Below are 7,562 nucleotides of genomic sequence, written 5' to 3'. Positions count from 1 at the left end.
TTCCCTCCTTTCTTCCTTCCTTCCTGTTTTCCTTTTACTTCCATATTTTCTCCATTGTTTTCCTCCATTAGCCTGTCTAGATCAGGAACCGCTTCTGGTTCCTGGTTGTAAATGCATTGCCTAGAGTATGGACCAGCATGCAGTAGGTGCTTAATAAATATTTGTAGAAAACATTTATTACCTCACCTTCAATAAAAAGTAATATTTTTTCTTTTTTTTTTAAAGATTCATTTATTTATTTGAGAGAGAGAGTGCATGAGAGAGTGGGGGGGGAGGGGCAGAGGGAGAGGGAGAGAATCTCAAACAGGCTCCACACCCAGGGCGGGAGCTGGACTCGGGGCTCGATCTCATAACCCAGATCATGACCTGAGCTGAAATCAAGAGTTGGATGCTTAACTGACTGAGCCACACAGGCGCCCCCCAAAATAATAATTTTTAAAGCCACCAGGTCATCACTATGACACTTTCTTCCAGCAGAGCTGATATTTTTCATATAAGCAAGATGCTATGACCACTATTAGCCCAATGATATACTCCTCATTGTAGTAATGGGAGAAAGTAATGATGACTGTAGGTGAATGGAGAAGGTAAGGCTACAGTGCATTTACTTTTATTATCAGGAGCCTGAGATGGGCTTAACTGACTTCTTGAGGCTGCTTTGCAATGGAGGGCCAGTTGGCGTTGGAAATCACTCTTAGGCTCTTACATATGAAAATAAAAATAACAGCAGGCAAACCATTTTCTCTGTTGCAAAACCTACACTTGGGCATTATCTATAAACTATGCTCTGAAATAAAATTGTTTCAACTAAAAACAGTCTGTGGAAGAAAAAAGGTAATGTTCTTTTTTTTATCACTAATGACCGTCTGTTAGAATTTCCCTTTACAGGGTAACCGTGATGTCTATCAATAACATGGTAGGGAAGAAACTGATTTATACTAGTATTTAGCCTATATTACTATAAAGTCATGCTTAAAAAGTTGTTTGGGTATTGATGAGAGCAATAGGCCCTGGAATTTTGCCATTCATCAGAATGATCTATAGCTTATTGAAAATAACCATGTCCTCACACCTTGACAAACTGCCCTTCTATGGGGATGAACCGACATTAGCTGTCAGTGATTGCGGGAGGAGAATTGAGGGGTGATAAAATGTGCTGAGTTAATCCTAGGAATGTCAGTTTGGGAAGGAACCTGGTCAGTACTCTCATCCTGTAGCTGGAGAAAGTAAGTCCTAGAGAGAAGCAAATTGTTCATAGTTACAACGTTTTACTAGGTATGAGCAGGATGGTTGGGTGCCTGGCACAATTAATAACAACGTTGGGCTCTTTCCACATCCTTCTCTTAACAGTTAATTCTTGGTATTGGTTTTACCAACGTTGGTATTGGTTTTACCAAGTTCTAACCTCCGTAAACATGTTTGGAGAAAGAATAGAGAGGAGGAAAGCAATGTGAATACAGTGCTATTCTCCCCAAGTCTAGGGACCCCCAGATATTCTCCTTCTGGTTACGCAGATTTAGTAAGTACTTGTGCTTCTGTGTGCTCATACTTTTACGGCCATCAATTAAAAGAAAAGCCTGTGTGCTTTGATGAAATGAGCAACCACTATCAGTTCAAAACTGAATACAAAGTTGGCTCCACGCTGAGGATGAGATGATTCAGTACCACTTGATTCCAAAATTCCACATGTGGTTTTGGAAAAATTTAAAGAAATCTGTACTATAATGGAAAAAAAAAACCCATAAAGACCAGATGTATAAATATAAAAACACAATTATCCAAAAAGTTCACTGAAGTCATTACAGTCATCACTAGGCATAATAACTAATGAAAAGAGGTTCCCTTAAGTAAAAAACTGGAATAATTAGCAATTATTTTTCCATGTGGAAACTGGCAAATATAAGACGTAGTCTGGGAATGAGTGTTAAATAAGGCTCTGAAGCTCTCTAATCAATGCTTGGATAAAGAAGAAGAATTCGGAGGGGGGGCGGGGCAGGTGGGAGACCCCAGCAGGAGGCATCTCATCTCAGTGCCAGGGTCCTAGGGTGCACCAGGCTGCGGGGGGAGCAGACGGGACGCTTCCCGGCCCTCCTGCACCCACAGTTCTGCCAGAGACAGTGAACAGGCCATGAGAAATGGGCTGACACTGTTCCAGAGAGCAATAGGAGCTGAGAAGGGAAATAAAAGAGGGTAATGGGCCAAAGTGTGGGAACAGGAGAGTTGGGCAGCGCCGGAAGGCACCTCTAAGGAGATGACTTCTGAGCTGAGGTCTGGAGTTGCCTGGGAGATGTTTAGGAAGATCTGCAGGAAAGGTGTTCCAGAAGGAACAGCAAGTACAGAGGCCCTGCCTCAAGGGGTTGACTGGAGCCAGAGGTTGAAAACACTGAATTGAGGACCAAGCCCCACAGGGAATGGAGCCAGATTTCCCCACAGGGAAATCCAGTCCAGTTCTGTGTGACCCACAGCCCCATGCTTCTGGCCCCTGAGATTTTCTCTTCTGGATTCAGCAGAGGTCAAGAGCTCTTTGGAGAAGGCTGCTGTGCGGTATTATTTATGATCGTGAAAGGCTGGAAAGCACCAAAGTCCAACAACAGAACAATAATAGCTAAGCCAATCATGGCCCACTTCACAAGCAATCTCTTGCAGTAGTTGAAAATGCTAATTGTAAGGATGGAAACACAGGGAAAGGCCCATCATAATACGTTAAGTAAGAAAAAGCCCTATGCAAAGTAGTCTGTATGTCATAATTACAATCATGTCAAAATATGGCCATGTGTAGGGACTGAGAGAATGTAAATGTGAATATACTTGTGTGTTTGGTTGGTGGGGTTGTTTTTGCCATGTTCAAAATTACACTTTACAGTTGTTGTTAATTTGTTATTCTAGAGAGTCTGTGTGTCTAAATCCACCCTTCCCCACCCCCAAAAGCCTAGTTGAGATCCACCTGCGTCTGTTACCTGCATCACATACCTGCTTCATGGAGTTGTCAGGAGGATAATGTCTTATAGCTTCTCATGGCGCCCTGTACCTTTTCTTCATGGCACTTGAGGCAGGACAAGTCATTGACATCCCAGTTTGTCCTTTCTGTGTTCTACCTCCAACCACCCCACCCCCTTGAAATACTGTAATTCCTTTTACCGAGATTTTAGCCTGGTGCTCAAAGACCAAAAACCAAAAGCCTAAAGTCTACAGCTCTTCTCAGCTTTTGAAAAACTAAACTCATTGAAGAGATTGTACCTGGGGTGAGGGGCAAAGGAAGAGGGCCTGTGAGAAGCTAGGAGCAGGATATGGAATCCTATAACAGGAAGGGACTGTGTGCCTGCCCTCGGAGAGACTACAAGTCAAAAGGATTAATAAAAATCATTACAGCAACATAACTAACACAAAGTATTTATTATGAACCAGATCATTTTCTTGGAAAAACAAAATATATACACATATATATGTAAAAAAAAAAAAAAGAAGAAGAAAAATGTGTTTGTTTCCTGTGCTGCAAGCTTTTATTTCCTCTCATTTGTAAACTGAAGCTCTAGTCTTTTTTTTTTTTTTTAAGATTTTATTTACTTATTTGTCAGAGAAAGAGAGAGAGAGCACAAGCAGGGGGAGCTGCAGAGAGGGAAGCAGACTCCCCGCTAAGCAGGGAGCCTGATACGGGACTTGATCCCAGGACCCTGGGATCATGACCTGAGCTGAAGGCAGATGCTTAACGGCCGAGCCACCCAGGAGCCTCTTGAAGCTCTAGTCTTAATCCTTTGGAAATCTCTACATTTAAAGATCCGTATCAGAAGTTAAAGAAATTAAAGATTAACTAACTTTGAAATTAGAGATAAATTAATTTAGCCTCACATAAATGCAATTTGGTCTTAAAAGTCATCTTTTCCCTCATTTAGATAATTTTTTCAAAAAGCTATACATTTTAAACTAAATAATCGGATTGACTGTCACTGTTATAATTGACCAGATAATTACTGTCACCTCACTTATAGCAGAGCTTACCAAAACAGAGTATCAAAACCCCAGGCCATCACAAAATTAGCCTTAGGAGTGAAACGACCAGTAATAATGAGAAACAGGAGGATGACCAGAAGGGTAATTTCTAAAGAGCCCTACCTTTGGGGAGAATACCACTGTATTCACAATGCCTTCTTCTTCTCTACTTTTTATCCTTCCAACATATTTAAGGAAATTAATATTTGGTAAAAAACAAATTTCAACAGTGAGCTTGAGACATTTAAAGAATAAAGAATAACTATTAAGGTGAGGTTATGGACAGAGCCAGGTATTGTAACTCTTGGGAGTAAAACCATAATAAGGATAATGATCATCACAATAATAATAATACATTTATTGAGTGCTTCAAATATGATACATGAACTGTCTCATTTAAGCTTCAGAATAACTCTAAGAGGTCAGTAGTGTTGTCTATTTGGAGGAAATTGAGGAAGAAAATTGCTTTTCGATTTATATAAGAGCAAAGACAACAGGATCTTCTCTCAATCGTGAAGGAAGGATTATAATCCCTTATAATAGGAAATATTTTTTACTACCATAAACTGTTATGGATCCTAGAAAATTTTTATATCTCTTATCAGGCCACTCTATTGATAGTATCTTTATTGAATAAAAGTAAAATAAACAAACAAACAAAAAAAACACAGAAAACCAATTTGCTACAGATGTTTAGAGCTTTCCTTGACAGAAATCTCTAAAACTTTATGTGGTTACTGAGTTCCCAGAGGAATGGCTACATGCTGAAATTGATCATACAGCAATGGAACATATGAAAATTTAATGGTGAGGAACATGATGTGAAGAGGGGAAGTAAGTTGGAGTGAAATTGAAGGAAGTGAGCCATCTTTTTATATTTTATTTCTCTGTTCCTCCCCATCCCCCCTACACACACACACACAAACACACACACACTTTAAGGTAATTCAATTATTTTTGTTAGGGGGAATGGAAATTACCAATCCATTTTTCTCCTTTTTTCAGATGTTAGGAAAAGGACAACTAGAGGTGTTGAAAACTCAAACTTCACAAACATAAAATGAGAGTTAATGTCTTGTAAGGAACAACTTAGAAAAAAATAAATAATCTAGCTCTCTTTCTCAAGTATGTAATTAGTGCTTAGAATTCACAGCAGCAAAAAGTTATGGAGAAAATAGCCCTGATTGCATTTTTTTCAAATTGTAGGTTTATTTTGTGACTCCTAGTGACATTAGAGAGTGAAGGCATTTAGATAATTCAGACCGTGACTAAAAGCATTAACCAGTTAATGTGTATGAAATATTTTGAAAACATGTCTTTTAAAAAAACTGACAAGGTTTTATTATTGCTACCTATTTGCAGGTCTGTAAAGTCAGAAAAAAAATCTAAGTAAGTCAAAAAATATGATTTGGGATATAAACCAGAGAAACAAAATATTATTTCTGTATCTCTCATATTGCTGAAAGGCTTTTTTCACTGTCATAACCAATGTTTTGATTTGAAAATATTTCCAAAATATCTACCCTTGGAGGGTAGGTTTATCCACGTAAAAAATATTTAAGAGGTCTAAGTATTCCAGGAAAGGGAATCGTCTTGACCTATGGGATCACTTTGACCTGCCTCCCACAAAGAGGAAGCCACATGATCAGCCACAACAGACCATCCCCTGCTCCACTCTTTCCCCCTCTTTAAAAGTGATGCCTTAATTCGGTCTTACAGAAATTCCTGGATCAATTCATTTCCCAAGGAAATAATAATTTAATACCGAGTAAAGAACATTAATTTGAATTCTCTCATTCACTGGGAACAAAAGCAAACACCATGTAATAAAAAGCACATTATTTGAGAGTGGCGAAGCTCGGCAAACCTATAAACCTGACGACAGTAATTTCTTAAAGCACACTTATCGTCAATTCTGAATTACCTAATGAAGCAAATGACCCCTTTAATATGAAGAAATTACCTGAAAAGTGTTTGTCTAACGGGGTATGAATTCCATATGTTTTTTTGGTGACCAAGAGTGGAAAAAGAGAGAACTAGAAAAAGCAGCAGATTGAATCCCACTGAATGAGTCAGAAGAGGGAGAAGTAAGGGATAGGGTCAAGGGGAATACCAGAGTCCTGTCAACATCAATCACATGGCCTCAGCCTGATCTGTGTCCACCTGCCTCGATATCCCATTTCAAGGTAACTCTCCATCAATTATGGTCATTGCCCTGATTTGGCTAGTTTGTGGTTTTTCACAATAGAAATAGAAAGCTCTCCTTCTAGGGGTGCCTGGGTGGTTCAGTCAGTTAAGCATCTGCCTTGGGCTCAGGTCATGATTGGGGGTCCTGGGATCCAGCCCTGCATCAGGCCCTCTGCTCAGTAGGGAGGCTGCTTGTCCCTCTCCCTCTGCCCCTCCCCCTCACTCATGTATTTGTGCGCTCACTCTCTCTCTCAAATGAATAAATAAAATGTTTAAAAAAAGAAAAAGAAAAAGAAAGCTCTCTTTCAAATGCGGAGAATAGATGCTTGGAATGTTCTAACAGAAAGCAGAAACTTAACTAGATTATCCAAGACGGCTCTGCCCAGCTAACTAGCATATTGATGGGAGGGGAAAACAAGTTGGTGCAAAACGAAGATAGTAGGAGTAGAGCTTATCTAAAAGACAGTTAAGGATTAGAATAAAATTTAAAAGTGTATATTTAATACAAGGTCATATTTATAAGCAGTCTTTGATGCAGTTTGGTTAGTAGGATGATCGCCATGTACAAGACAGTATTAGGTTGGGGAGCAGCAGAACTTTAAAATCAGAAAGTCTAAGCAAATTGTGGTTTTTATAGAAAGAACAGTTTAAAAATTAAGAAACACGACTCAAATTGATAGAAATGTTCACAGTATACATTCTATAAAGAAGAAGTTAATTTATTCAGCTTTCTGTAAATAGCTACCAGGATTTAGAAGCTTTTGTATTTTTACCAATGTTTAAAAATTATTAGATCAGCTGATTTTTTGAGAACTTCTAAATAAGCAAACATAAAAAGAAAATTCGTACTGTGAAGCCAAACCTTTCTAAGAAACCATCATGTTTACACAGGCCTATAAAAGAACACTTCCTTAATTCATCGGGATTAATCCCTTGAAATATTTTTTATTTGAAATTTGTGAGTTTTTTTATTTAGATTGCATCCCAGGGTGCCTGTAAGTTTAGACACTGGCAATATCTCACTGAACAAGACTCATAAAAAACAAAAAATCTGTTCCCTCATGGAGCTTACATTCTAGCAATTTAAGTAACTCAGGAAGCATTAGAAGATGAATCAAATTCTAGGTAGTCAAAAACCTGACAGGTTTTTTTCTGCCTTTTGAAGTGGATATGGAACACATTTTTCTTTAATATAAAACCATTTTTGAAGTACTATCACTTTCTTCTTTTGAGCTCTATCAAAAGAAAGAACAAAATAAGGGCCTCCATTTTCCTAAATAAATAAAGTGTTGAAATGTTTTGCTCCATGTGGTAAGAATTATCAGAACATGGAGACTAACTAAAACAAAACAAAAATTTGGGGGAAGAGTATTTATATAAGAAAGAAC

Source organism: Neomonachus schauinslandi, chromosome 8 (assembly GCF_002201575.2).
Source record: "Neomonachus schauinslandi chromosome 8, ASM220157v2, whole genome shotgun sequence".
NCBI classification, from domain to species: Eukaryota; Metazoa; Chordata; class Mammalia; order Carnivora; family Phocidae; genus Neomonachus; species Neomonachus schauinslandi.
This window is presented reverse-complemented; position numbering follows the sequence as displayed.